Source organism: Electrona antarctica (assembly GCF_951216825.1).
Source record: "Electrona antarctica genome assembly, contig: scaffold_45, whole genome shotgun sequence".
Classification (NCBI taxonomy): domain Eukaryota; kingdom Metazoa; phylum Chordata; class Actinopteri; order Myctophiformes; family Myctophidae; genus Electrona; species Electrona antarctica.
In genome coordinates this window covers 361768-375467 of record NW_027637215.1, presented here as the reverse complement: position 1 = coordinate 375467, position 13700 = coordinate 361768, and the positions used below count along the sequence as shown (strand labels likewise).

Genomic DNA, 13700 nt, shown 5'->3' with positions numbered 1-13700 from the left:
GTGGGCATGGTTTAGAACTGGTCACGCATGTCTGGGTCCTATATAGGTTATGTATGGGCTAAGTGGGCATGGGTTAGAACTGGGCACGCATGTCTGTGTCCCATATGGGTTACGTATGGGCTAAGTTGGCATGGGTTAGAACTGGTCACCCATCTATGGGTCCCTTGTGGGTTATATATGGGCTAAGTGGGCGTGGGTTAGAACTGGTCATGCATTTATGGGTCCCTTGTGGGTTATATATGGGCTAAGTGGGCATGGGTTAGAACTGGTCATGCATGTATGGGTCCCTTGTGGGTTATATATGGGCTAAGTGGGCATGGTTTAGAACTGGTCACGCATGCCTGGGTCCTATATAGGTTATGTATGGGCTAAGTGGGCATGGGTTAGTACTGGGCACACATGTCTATGTCCCATATGGGTTACGTATGGGCTAAGTGGGCATGGGTTTGAACTGGTCACCCATCTGTTGGTCCCTTGTGGGTTATATATGGGCTAAGTGAGCGTGGGTTAGAACTGGTCATGCATGTATGGGTCCCTTGTGGGTTATATATGGGCTAAGTGGGCATGGGTTAGAACTGGTCATGCTTGTCTGGGTCCTATATAGGTTATGTATGGGCTAAGTGGGCATGGGTTAGAACTGGGCACGCATGTCTGTGTCCCATATGGGTTACTTATGGGCTAAGTGGGCATGGGTTAGAACTGGTCACGCATGTCTGGGTCCCTTGTGGGTTATATATGGGCCAAGTGGGCATGGGTTAGAACTGGTCACCCATGTCTGGGTCCTATATAGGTTATGTATGGGCTAAGTGGGCATGGGTTAGAACTGGTCATGCATGTATGGGTCCCTTGTGGGTTATATATGGGCTAAGTGGGCATGGTTTAGAACTGGTCACGCATGCCTGGGTCCTATATAGGTTATGTATGGGCTAAGTGGGCATGGGTTAGAACTGGGCACGCATGTCTATGTCCCATATGGGTTACGTATGGGCTAAGTGGGCATGGGTTTGAACTGGTCACCCATCTGTTGGTCCCTTGTGGGTTATATATGGGCTAAGTGAGCGTGGGTTAGAACTGGTCATGCATGTATGGGTCCCTTGTGGGTTATATATGGGCTAAGTGGGCATGGGTTAGAACTGGTCATGCTTGTCTGGGTCCTATATAGGTTATGTATGGGCTAAGTGGGCATGGGTTAGAACTGGGCACGCATGTCTGTGTCCCATATGGGTTACTTATGGGCTAAGTGGGCATAGGTTAGAACTGGTCACGCATGTCTGGGTCCCTTGTGGGTTATATATGGGCCAAGTGGGCATGGGTTAGAACTGGTCACCCATGTCTGGGTCCTATATAGGTTATGTATGGGCTAAGTGGGCATGGGTTAGAACTGGGCACGCATGTCTGTGTCCCATATGGGTTACGTATGGGCTAAGTGGGCATGGGTTAGAACTGGTCACCCATCTATGGGTCCCTTGTGGGTTATATATGGGCTAAGTGGGCGTGGGTTAGAACTGGTCATGCATGTATGGGTCCCTTGTGGGTTATATATGGGCTAAGTGGGCATGGGTTAGAACTGGTCACACATCTATGGGTCCCTTGTGGGTTATATATGGGCTAAGTGGGCGTGGGTTAGAACTGGTCATGCATGTATGGGTCCCTTGTGGGTTATATATGGGCTAAGTGGGCATGGGTTAGAACTGGTCATGCATGTATGGGTCCCTTGTGGGTTATATATGGGCTAAGTGGGCATGGGTTAGAACTGGTCATGCATGTATGGGTCCCTTGTGGGTTATATATGGGCTAAGTGGGCATGGTTTAGAACTGGTCACGCATGTCTGGGTCCTATATAGGTTATGTATGGGCTAAGTGGGCATGGGTTAGAACTGGGCACGCATGTCTGTGTCCCATATGGGTTACGTAAAAGTGTCACAAATGCACCCAGAAACGATATATTTCCAATGTTTTAAAATAATCAATGGGTATGTATCCCCACTTACTTTTTCGACCCGATTTCAACGGTGGTGGTCTCATCTCTCTACGATGTTAGGAAGTGGGTGTAAACGCCTCCTATCGGTCCCTAGCCCTCGAAACATGTCTGGAAAAAAGTGAGACCATTTTCGGACTCAGCACGACGAGCTGAACACGCTGATATGCGTTTCCCAGCACACGGAATTACGGTTCTCTTAATTGGCTAGTTAATTGGTTAGTTTTCGACGCGTGATAGCTCGGTAACGATAGGTCCGCCAGCCAAGTAATTTACATGGGCGCGTACAGCACTCCGAGATCTACGCTCCGATTGGTCCGCCATTCTTGTGCGACACCCGTAGCAAGAGTTCTCCAACTCTGACCTGTCATCCACAAGCGTTATAGACATGATAAACCTTAGAGTGTATTGAATGGTGAAATGCTAACCCTAATTTTGAGAACCACACGTCCGTGAGCGGGGAGACACATATTGGCGCGATTGTCGCATCGATAGCTAAGCGTGGATGTAAGGCACGCCCATTTTCGACCCTTGTGGGCGGAGCTATCGCGCGTCAAAGTCTAACCCTAGTTTTCTGAACCGCATGACCGTGTGCGAGGAAACGCATATCTGCGTGTGCGCATCATCGAGCCCTACGTGTGGATGTGAGCCACGCCCCTGTGCGACCTTTGTGGGCGGAGTTAACCACTCTTAATTAGGTGTGCTATGGACTTTATCCCTATTTTTAAAAAAGACCACTTGGCCGGACTTACCTTTCCACGCTGAATCCAACGGTACCATCCCCGTTCCTGTGCGACGTCGGGAAAGTTCCGAAAGGTGGCGCCAAATTTCCCAAAAAACATAATCCTATATAGGACCCATAGGGAAAGTACTGGGTCCTATATAGGACCCAGACATGAGTGACCAGTTCTAACCCATGCCCACTTAGCCCATACATAACCTATATAGGACCCAGACATGAGTGACCAGTTCTAACCCATGCCCACTTAGCCCATACATAACCTATATAGGACCCAGACATGAGTGACCAGTTCTAACCCATGCCCACTTAGCCCATACATAACCTATATAGGACACAGACATGAGTGACCAGTTCTAACCCATGCCCACTTAGCCCATACATAACCTATATAGGACCCAGACATGAGTGACCAGTTCTAACCCATGCCCACTTAGCCCATACATAACCTATATAGGACCCAGACATGAGTGACCAGTTCTAACCCATGCCCACTTAGCCCATACATAACCTATATAGGACCCAGACATGAGTGACCAGTTCTAACCCATGCCCACTTAGCCCATACATAACCTATATAGGACCCAGACATGAGTGACCAGTTCTAACCCATGCCCACTTAGCCCATACATAACCTATATAGGAACCAGACATGAGTGACCAGTTCTAACCCATGCCCACTTAGCCCATACATAACCCATACAGGACCCATACAAGGTTGACCAGTTTTGCCTTGCCAAAAATAACTGAACGTATAAAGGTTTATGGACGAACAGTCGGACGGACGGACAAAGAGAGAGAGAGTACCGGCCATTGTAGGCCTATAACATTGTGTTGCAGATGGAAGCTTTTCATTGATTTAATGAGCTTGTAGATCTGCTATTCTGGGCAAAATGGGCGGATATTTCCCTAGGGAGAGAATTATGTATAAAATGATTATCTGAAGTAGGCAGCACATGCACAGACGTCAACTAGTGAATAGCAGTTAGGCGTGCACATGTTGTGTGTGGGACTATAATGCCTATGTCCAGCGATGTGCTGTGGATATTTCAAGTAGTGGGGCTATGCCGCGCACACATGCACACTCACGAGCGATCACCAATTGAAATAACCTCTTAAATGTAGACATAATATACCCAGAATATACTGTATATCAACTGTAATGGGCAAACTTTAGTGTTAGTGTTTTAGTGTTTAATTATTCATTTACCTTGCAAACGTCATATCTGAAATTGAATTAGTTTATCATCGTAAATCCATCAGCCACCTACAGTACAGTCGACTCGACACAATGGACCTGGCCATCACCATTGATATGCATCCAAGGCCGGTCATTCCTATTGTTTCAAGCTGTGACACAGGTGCGAAAACTGGCTGTGCAGGCTTGTGGGAAACGTGCGTCTTCAAACTACTAGGGCGGCCTCCAGGGCAGCCCTACGTACGTCATTTCATTGAGTGATGTCGCAACATCGAGCAGAAAAAGAAGTGTGCATGTTTTAGGGAGAGAGAGAGAGAGAGAGAGAGAGAGAGGAGAGAGAGACACACAGACAGACAGACACACAGACAGACACAGACACAGACACAGACACACAGACAGACACAGACAGACAAACGGGTGGGTGGGGGAGGGACGGAGAGAGAGAAACAGAGAGAGAGAGAGAGAGTGATCCCATACTAATTTGAGGAGGGTTGGATTGTGTCTGTGGATACCTGCGTCTGATAAACCTGTCAACCAATTAGTTGGACAAAATGGTGCATTTATATAGGACTTTTATCCAAAGCGCTTTACATAGATTGTGCATTACATTCATTCACCCTTGCACACACCAATGGCAGAGGAAACCATGCAAGTCACCAACCTGCACTTCAGGAGCAGTTTAACTGCCCTATTAGGGGTTCAGCCGCGTATTGGTCAAGGACACCTCGACACTAACTCTGGGGGAGCCTGGTATCGAACTGGGAACCTCACGGTTCCATCCGGCTGTTCTACCGGCCACTCTACCCCTGAGCCAGAACCACTGCCGCGTCCTCAACAGGAGGATGCACAGACAGGGAGGCACACCTCTCTGTCTGTGCATCTGACTGATCCAAGTTCCTTCAAACACCAGGCTATAATCGAGTCTTCACCATTTTTCAGGCCAAGGACCCCTTAGCTGAGAGATGGAGACGAAGGACCCCCACTACACATTGTATACAATTTAACAAAATATGTTAAATTGATTTCATTGTGAGCTTGTAGATCTGATATTTTGGGGCGAGTTGGATTGGACGTTTCCCCTATAATAGGCCTAGTGATAGGGTTCAAGTGGTCTCCCTATCGAAGACCAATCACCCACCCGCACGCACGCATGCATGCACGCACGCACGCACAAACACAGAACAATGTCATGTAAAAACAAAGTCTTGACACATGACCCCTGCATTGGCACCCAAACTATATTACCCTAGAAAAGAATATGAGCCAGGACACGTTTTGTTGTCTTTACAACTGTCTGTCATACTGTAAACAGGCCTGTCAGGCATTGATTGATTGATTGATTGATTGAAACATTTATTAACAGTTTGCAGAATTACAGTACATTTCAAGCACAAACTCAATACAAAGGCTGTTAACTGTGAGTGGACAACCCAATTAAGCATTACACTTGTTTCCAATAGGGTCCACCATGTTCAATTCATCAAAAACATTTAGAGACGTACAAATAGACACTTCTATATAGACAAAGGACAGAACAGGAATTCATCATAATAAGCTTAAGCATAAGCTTACAAAATGTAAGCTTGTAGATCAGCTCTTTGGCAAAGGTTAAGAATTGAGGGAATTTAGTCGTTAAATATCTGAAAATACACATTAACACTTTGATTGCTGGAAGATCTCAACAGGCCTATTTGGATGTTGCTGCCATTTAACATTGCACAAAGGCCTTGTTCGGGGGCCCACAGTAAAATGTTCTCTTATAGCGAGAATCACACGCCTACATCAAAAGAAAGCTGAACTTGTCCACTTCAATTAAAAAAATACATTTTGATTTTACCATGTTCCATTCTGGAGATATTGACCTTTTTGCAACACCTGCATTTGCCTGGAAGTGGTTATCTTGAACAGCGAGCAGAGTTATGGATGGTTTAAAGTCAGAGACATTGACAGGCAGATATAAAATTGAACCCAATAAATATCCTATACATCCTATACACCGAATGAAAGCCCTGAATGTGTACTTTTACGAGGAAAACAGTAAACATTGATCCCATCTACAGTTAGACAGTAATTGGTTATTGAATGCAGCTTGTGCCCACCAGATAACTTCAGAGAAGACATGGACGTGAACTCCTCAATATTCACAAAATAAGGCCTATAGCGACATATAAATACTATATACCGTATGAAACAGAAGACTCTCTGCTTTCATAAGAAAAAAACTTCTACTGTAGTAATAATAAAAATCACACCCCTGTGAAGTGAGCGGTGCAACTCTGTCCCATATTGCACCACTCACTTCACATGGGTGTGATTTTTATTATTACTACAGTAGAAGTTTTTTTCTTATGAAAGCAGAGAGTCTTCTGTTTCATACGGTATATAGTATTTATATGTCGCTATAGGCCTTATTTTGTGAATATTGAGTTCAGGTCCATGTCTTCTCTGCAGTTATATCTGGTGGGCGCAATGTGCATCCACCCAGTATCCAATTTATGACAAACTGTACATGGGATCAATGTTTACTATTTTCCTCGTAAAAGTACACATTCAGGGCTTTCATTCGATGTATAGGATGTATAGAATATTTATTGTGTTTATTGTTATATCTGCCTGTCAATGTCTGACTATAAACCTTCATAACTATGCTTTCTTTTTGATGATGATTGCGCCTCGCCTAATCTATCTCACTGCTTTCATTGTTTTGATCGCAGTAACATTGGGGGGGGGGGGGGGTCATGGGCACATTGGGCAGCAAAAGTCTTGATCCGTACGGCTATAAAAAGTCCCATTTCACCGTTCGGTTCAGAACTATAGTATAACGGTGAGACGCGTTGTCGTCATCATCAGCTGATTTTGTTTTTCAAGCTAGTGAAGTATATTTACTAACAAGAGAACATGCCTGGGCATGCAGGTTGGAGGCGATGGAGGAAAAAAAAAGATTCCCCCGGCTGTGATGTCAACGACAACGGATCACAACACCACGGTTTAGGACGCGGAAAAGTTCGTTATACATTACACCCGGGTCGATTACGTCCCCGATGCGTTCATTGCGGTCTTATCACTACAATTATAATGAATAAAAAAGCGTTACAATCACACGTCCGAGCGATCTCCGATTATGACGGTTCTGCATGGCGATACGTGATCCACCAACGGCACACTGTCTTGTCGTGGCGGCCCGTCGAGGACAGAGCCAGGACAGAGCCCCCATCTCGCAGGCTCCTCCTGCAGGAGAAACAGGAGGGGAGGGGGGAATCGAGTAGTATAGTGTTGTGTGAAAGCCAATAGCTGGAGGAAAGCCTGGTGAGGCGAGGTTAGGTTAAATTTGATTCTTTTCATACACCGACTGGATCATTCCATGGGCGCGTCCATTTTAGACTGGCTTAGTGGCTTCTACACGTAAAGCGGCCCGCCCTCCTGTTTTCAGGATGGGAGGGGGGGTTTTTTTTTTTGGTTTTTTTTCTGATCACGTGAGCGGGACTAAGCAACAATGATAGGGCGATGGTTCTTCATTGTCCGGGTGGGTAAAAAGATGAATGAAAGTATGCTATAAAAAAGTGATTGAAACGTATTGATACGTGATCCGCACCCGACGTTTGATTAATTGATAACGTATTGATACGCGATCCGCGTTGGGAGTGTTAACATGAAAACATGTATTTATACAAGTGTATATGAAGCTATGAAATCTATGGAAATGTTTATTTTATTCTGCAACACAATTTTATGTATGTTATAGAGGTCCCTGCTTCATCTCTCTGAAGGGGTTATTGGCCTGACAAACGTTGAAGACTCTAGCTGCAGGCTACACCTCTATGGCTATCTCAATGTATAATAATTACTTTTTTTTATAATGTTCCAGCATTAATTAAATGAATAGCACTCAAATAAACTACAGATCGTCCCAGAATGCATTGCATTTCCGTTTGAAACGCGAATGCGATTGGTTGTCCTGGGTCACGTGCTTCACTGACTCAGGAAATGACGTGGTGAGTTTCAAATAGTCAGACAGGCGCGGAGAGAGCTGTTTGAAAACTAACCTGCGTAACCGTTCCATCCGCTACAGAAAGAGATTCACATTAAATTAACAGACATAAAGTCATCAAAGGCAGTTGAACAAGGAAATAAGAAATTCCCGATCTATTTGTGTGATGGAATCTGCAACAACATGGAGCCGTTTGGAACACAAAGTCACAAGATTAGGGGGAGGCATACTATGGTCCGACGGAGCATTGGTTCGACATGCGTCCGCAAGCACGGGAGCAGACATGACAATACAGCTACAGGCCAGGTAAGAGCATGCTTCCTATTTTTTCGACCAGTAAATCTACATTTAACTTCTGTTATCTGCTGTGCATTTTGCTTCAATAACTAAAATAAGAGTCAGCTGCGGGCTTTATTATTACAAATAACAAGGAAGGCAACAACAATGAACATCTGACGTTTTGTGGGTTTCAAATTATTGCTTTTGGTGCTGCATGGTACAGACACAAACGCTGTTGGAAGTGGCTATGCTTGGGTAAAAGTGTGTCGACGGTCCCGCGACGAGAGAGCGAGATTCTAGCAAGAGGCTAGAGCATTACAGGTCTGTTTAAGTCAGTGGTTCTCAAAGTGGGGTCCTTGACTGTATTTTGAGAGCTCCAGGGGGTCCCCAGCTAAATGATTGATAGTACAGGAGTCAGGAACCACCAAATGGACCCTTAATAATAATAATACCGGTAGTAAAACGTTTGAAAACAGTGTGGTCGTTAAGCAGCTCAACCCTGAAACACAGCACAAGAATAACTGATTCACCTTGTTTTTACTACATTTATCTTTTATATTATTGACTCATCTTTTAACATGGAACAACATGACGATTTCTTTCATATCTGCTTGTTGGTTATAAATTATCCTAAACAACCAGTAGTTAATACTAGCAGCAGTAACAATATTGTAAATTGGGAGATAGCTCTCTTGGCTACGTGACTTGTTGCCTGCCTGCTCTGCTGAGTTGGAGATCAGAGAGAGAGAGAGAGCATATATTTACAGGTCTGTCAGTGGTTCTAAAAGTGGGGAAGTGGGGGGTCCTTGACTGTAACTGACATGTAAGGGTCCATTTGTACTGATTGTACAAATGGACCCTTACATGTCTGTAACTCTGAGTGTACAAATTTGTCAGCGTTAAATTAACATTGATTTGACTATTTTTGAGTGGTGCAACCACTCCTATATAGACAGCTATGTGTGTCCCTGGGTCTGTCCCTGGCTGGCTGGCTGGCTGGGTCTGTCCGAGCAAGAAAGTAGCTTTTGGTTGGTTTTCACAACTGTTGCGCAGCATAACACATACACATATTAACTGTATATATGATGATTTGGGGTGATACAGTACAGTACAGTGACAGTACAGTAGAGGGACCCCCACACCGTAAGTCTGTCATTTTTCAACCATTCCGGACGTGGGGCGGCTGACCCCCTGGCCCCGTTCCTGTGGGTCTGGACCTTCCGGGGACCCCCACACAGAGTTGCACCACTCACTTCACACGGGTGTGATTTTACAATATAAATTGTGGTCCCAGAGATAGAATTGCCATGGGGGTCCGTAGCCTAATGCATGTCAAACTGTGGGTCCTTGAAATAGAAAATGTTTGAAAAAAAGAGAGAAAATCTTCTCTTATGGGGGTCCCTGGCATATCTTTTCAAATGTTGGTCTGCGGCTAATAAGTGTCAATTTGGGGGTCCTTGACATGAACAAGTTTGTTGAGAACCACTTGTTTAAGTTTTAGGTTTGTAAGGTGTGCCTGTGCATGTGTCTGTGTATGTGCACCTGATTTGTTTTTGTTGACACCACACCAGTCACAAGGAGGTCTTGATTTTAGAAGTACGGTAGGCTGGGGGGGGGGGGGGCTTTTATGTGCCTGTCTGTGTTTCTTTTGGGTAATTCTTCTCTTCGTCTATTTGTTTAAGTAAATTGGAAATTAAGATGTCCAGTGATCCAGTGATCCAGTCCACAAATTACTAGCTGTGTTCTGTGTCCATGTCTGGACATAACAAGAAGTTCTTTTTCATGGTGCATAAGGTAAAATTGAGTGTTTAAAATGTAAATTTCTACATGAGACCACACTACAAAATGTCTTAAATCCTGCCAGTTTTTTGAAAACCCTATCAGTGGTGCTTGAATGTTTTCATGTCCCTGTGGACCCCCAGCTGAAAATATTTTGTTTCAGGGACCGACCAGAAGCAAATATTTGAGTTAAAATCGTTTGCTGTGAAAGAATATATATTCAAAGATTTGCATTTAGTTCCAAAAATAGCAAATCATTTATAGAGCCACAGTTTATTTGAGCTGAGTGACAACGTGTCGGTCTAAACGACCTGAGATACTTGATGAAAGTAATTTAGACCGAAACGTTGTCACTCAGCTTTCCTCTCATTAGCTAAAGTATAAAATAATTGTTAATGTGGTTAAACGCTAAAGTGACAGATGCATTCCAGGTCTTAATGGGTTAACCCATTTTGGACTTAGGCCGATTCTAAAAAAAATCCTTCTAAATCATGACCTAAGTTTTCTGAAAAACTTAATATTTATATAGCGGCATCATTTGTTTGTAATTCTTTAATACTGTACATAGTGTACAGAAACCCAAAAGGGGTTCCTGACCAGAAGGGTAGGGTTACAAAAAGGGGTTCCCGCCTAGAATTAGTTAATGATGTAATTTTGCAAAACATGTGATGTACACTAGTAAAAGCATGCCACAGCATACAGCTGCTATATAACTGGTGGAATAGGGTGTGTGACAAATCTGTAAATAGGCCACTGTTAGCATTTCACATAGGTTTTTAATATTGCCATCATGCACCCAACTTGTTACTTTTGACAAGGCTCCAGAACTGTTTTTATTCCACATTGAAAACAAGTTTCCCACCAGTAGCTTTTAAGCTTTTACAAGGTGTAATACAACACATGTGTGAGTAAGTAGGCAATGAGAGGCTATATGATAGGCGTATGATAGCCCTATGCCATTCAAAGGTTCGGCATAATATTGCTTTAACTTTAATGTCTCTTTCCCCTGTTTTTGTGCTCTTTTCTTTTGAAGACACATGCGATGTCAGAAGCAGAGACTCCATCTGATGTACAGACTGATGTTGAAACGACAGAGGAGGTAAAATGGCTGTTTTAGGGCAATGGTTCTAATAATATTTTGTGGCAATATAGGGCCGTGGGGGTCCTCGCACCCCACTTTGAGAACCCCTGCATTAGAATACGGACCACCATAACAGAGTGTACAGTTATGGTGGTCAAACAAAATGGATTTGGTTCTCAGAGTTGCAGCAACATTAGGGTCCATTTGGTTCGCAATTATCCATAATTTATCTGGAGACCCCTGGAATCCCCTCAAGGACCCCTGGGGATCCCCAGACCCCACTTTCAAAACCACTGTGTTGAAGTGTTTGCCAAGTACATTGGCACACAACCTGGAATTTCCCTTCTATTATTAGACACATAAGTCCCACCTCGATCTGAGCAAGGAAGTGAGGATTCAATGTGAGTCTGCATGAATCAAGTAGGTTGGACTGACAGGCTGCCACATTCCAATTCCCCACACTCCTGCGCGCTCACTCCTCCTGCATGCATGTCATGTGATCTGTATTTCTCCTGAGCTGTTTGACATTGTGGCCCACACCATGCTACTGCTTAAAGTTAGTTTTTTATGTTTGCTAAAATGTACGTTTTTTTATTGAATGTACTGTAGGCCATCGCAAAGACATGTGACCTACACCTCCCTGTGGAATGAACAGCGTTGGACTGACTACTGTGTCCCAGAGAGTTAGCCGCAAGAAAGTGGACACTGAGTATAACCAGCAGCCCCAGTGTGTCCCCTGGAGGTTCTCATGCAAGTATGTAAACTATGGAATTAGATTTATTTCATTTCTTTAAACATACAGAGAATTTAACATCTTGAAATGTAAAATTATGTGTAGGAACCCTGAGTCACAGTGGAATTGCTGCCCACCTGAAACCCTGATCAGCTGTTGGAACCCTGAATGTGAGCACCTCAAGTGGGACACAGAGACGGAGCCGCCCTACTGGAACCAGTTGTAAGTTGAAATATCGTATTCACTTCAAAATGTACTTGTAGTTTCTAATCACAATCACATAGTTGATAGGATCTTGCCCTTAATTTGATTGCATGCACAGAATGGTTGCTCCACTGTACATTTATCTTGAACTTTCCTCTTGTCATTCTAACTTGAAATGGTGTTTGGCAAAACATTTGATGTTTGATGTACACAAGTAGAAGCATGCCACAGTATTACAGCTGTAACTGCTGAAAAGGGATCACAACAATTCTGAACAGAGGCCACCGTTTGTATTTCACAAATTTGCCACCATAGCTCAAGACATTTAGAATTACTGTTTTTTGGTTTGTTTTTAATTTTCTGTTCAGAAAATAATCCTCAATATGCAGCAAAAATATCTTTACAGACCATAGCTATTCTTGATGTATAATTAATCATGTAATTTATTGTAGCATTTGGCCGTGTGATTAGATTGTAGTACAACTTTCATGATACATTCTTAAGCGTTATTCATAGTCTTTATTGGTGGTGAGGTGACCACCGCAACTACAACATGACGTCACGGAGCCGCGGTGAAGAGCAAACCACCGCTCTCCCCAGCCCTTCTCTCTGTTTTTATTCACCACCGCTCCACGTTATTACAGCTTCGGTGGTCAGCTCACCACCGGAGCGGTGGTCACCTCACCACCGAAAATCCAGACTATGAATAGGCCTTTAATAAGGTGGCCAATCCATTAGTGGCCTCAGTTATATTATTTAAAATATACACGTCTCATAATGTTTCATAATGTCAGAATCAAGCTAGCATTACTAAGTCAGCTTCTTGTTGTTTATTTTTAGGGACACTAAAGAAGAACACAGTGGCAGTCACACAGGACATTCACCAGAAGGAGGGAGAGGAGTGGTCAAAGTGGTTCACAGGAGCTCGTGCTTGAGGTGGGAATAGGGCTGCAAGAGCTCAGAGAGTACACACAGGACAATGGGGCACAGCCCCACTAGAAAAAAACACCATCTGACACAGTCTTGGTTGGTATCACACACGCACGCGTACACACACACACACACACACACACACACACACACACACACACACACACACACACACACACACACACGCGTAAACAACTACCTCCTGATAAGTTGGCTTTTTTGTGTTGGGGTCATTTTAACGTCTACACAGGCTTCTGTGAACACCCCATACAGTTTAAGTTGCTTGATTCAGTATTTCACACACTCACTCATCCCATGGCCTAGGGGGTTGTACAGGTGTCATGGTGGATGCTTGGGCACTCTGGTATCTCCAGTGCTTTCGATCTTCTGTTGTCCATATCAGGGTTTGAAAGCTGCAGCCAGTCCACTCCTTGATGTTGTCCACTCAGGCCTGTCTACCTCTTCTCCACTTTCCCTCCACTGTCCCCTGTACTTTGGTCTTTGACAGGGAGGTATGTCTTGTGACATGACCATGAGAGTAGAGGCTCCTGTTCTCCAGCATGGGTGGTAGCTAAACTGTCTTAACATAATCATTTGTCCGGTCTTCTTATACGATATATGTAGCATTCTTCTGTCACACTTGCTTTCAAACGACTGTATCCTGTGCCCAGCTTTCAGAGCCAATGGAATAGGGTGGAGAGTACAAGTGACTTGTAAAGTCTGACCGTCACTGAGAAGCTGATTTATTATTTGTTTTGTTTCCAAATACTGTATAGTCTAGTCATGGCTGA

At 44.1% G+C, this 13700-nt stretch overlaps 1 long non-coding RNA gene across 2 annotated transcripts; it reads left to right on the top strand.

The window, feature by feature from the left end:
* The first annotated feature begins 8027 nt into the window (after window positions 1-8027).
* On the top strand, window positions 8028-12884 carry LOC306919057. 2 transcript variants are annotated; one of them, XR_013789459.1, is made up of 5 exons: window positions 8028-8209; window positions 10995-11060; window positions 11652-11796; window positions 11881-11997; window positions 12820-12884. It is a non-coding gene; the product is annotated as an uncharacterized lncRNA (long non-coding RNA). The 2 variants fall into 2 exon arrangements; XR_013789460.1 differs by lacking the exon at window positions 8028-8209 and adding an exon at window positions 9864-9976.
* The last annotated feature ends 816 nt before the right edge of the window (window positions 12885-13700 follow it).